General features: G+C 50.0%; 1 non-coding gene across 1 annotated transcript; it reads right to left on the bottom strand.

Annotated features, from left to right (window-relative positions):
• On the bottom strand, window positions 1-117 carry LOC118345028 (the record flags this gene model as incomplete). The annotated part of the gene is made up of 1 exon (XR_004798719.1): window positions 1-117. It is a non-coding gene; the product is annotated as a 5S ribosomal RNA (ribosomal RNA).
• Between the last annotated feature and the right edge of the window lie 165 nt (window positions 118-282).

The raw sequence follows: 282 nt of genomic DNA, 5'->3' as shown, positions 1-282 counted from the left end.
GGTGCAACACGAGGACTTCCCAGGAGGTCACCCATCCTAGTACTACTCTCGCCCAAGCACGCTTGACTGCGGAGTTCTGATGGGATCCGGTGCATTAGTGCTGGTATGATCGCACCCATCAAACTAATTACCTAAAATTCATATAATCCTTGAGCGACATACTAGCGTCCTTCCGATCCCAATCCAAACGGAGATCTGATCCAAACCCATGGCTACGCGATGGGCAGGGCGAGATTTTCCCAAAAATCCACTCCCGAGTGGTCCTTCTTGTCAATTTATCTC

The sequence above is a fragment of the Juglans regia genome, unplaced genomic scaffold (assembly GCF_001411555.2).
Source record: "Juglans regia cultivar Chandler unplaced genomic scaffold, Walnut 2.0 Scaffold_1208, whole genome shotgun sequence".
Lineage (NCBI taxonomy): Eukaryota > Viridiplantae > Streptophyta > Magnoliopsida > Fagales > Juglandaceae > Juglans > Juglans regia.
The sequence above is the reverse complement of the archived record's forward strand: the minus strand, read 5'-3'. Positions and strand labels throughout refer to the sequence as shown.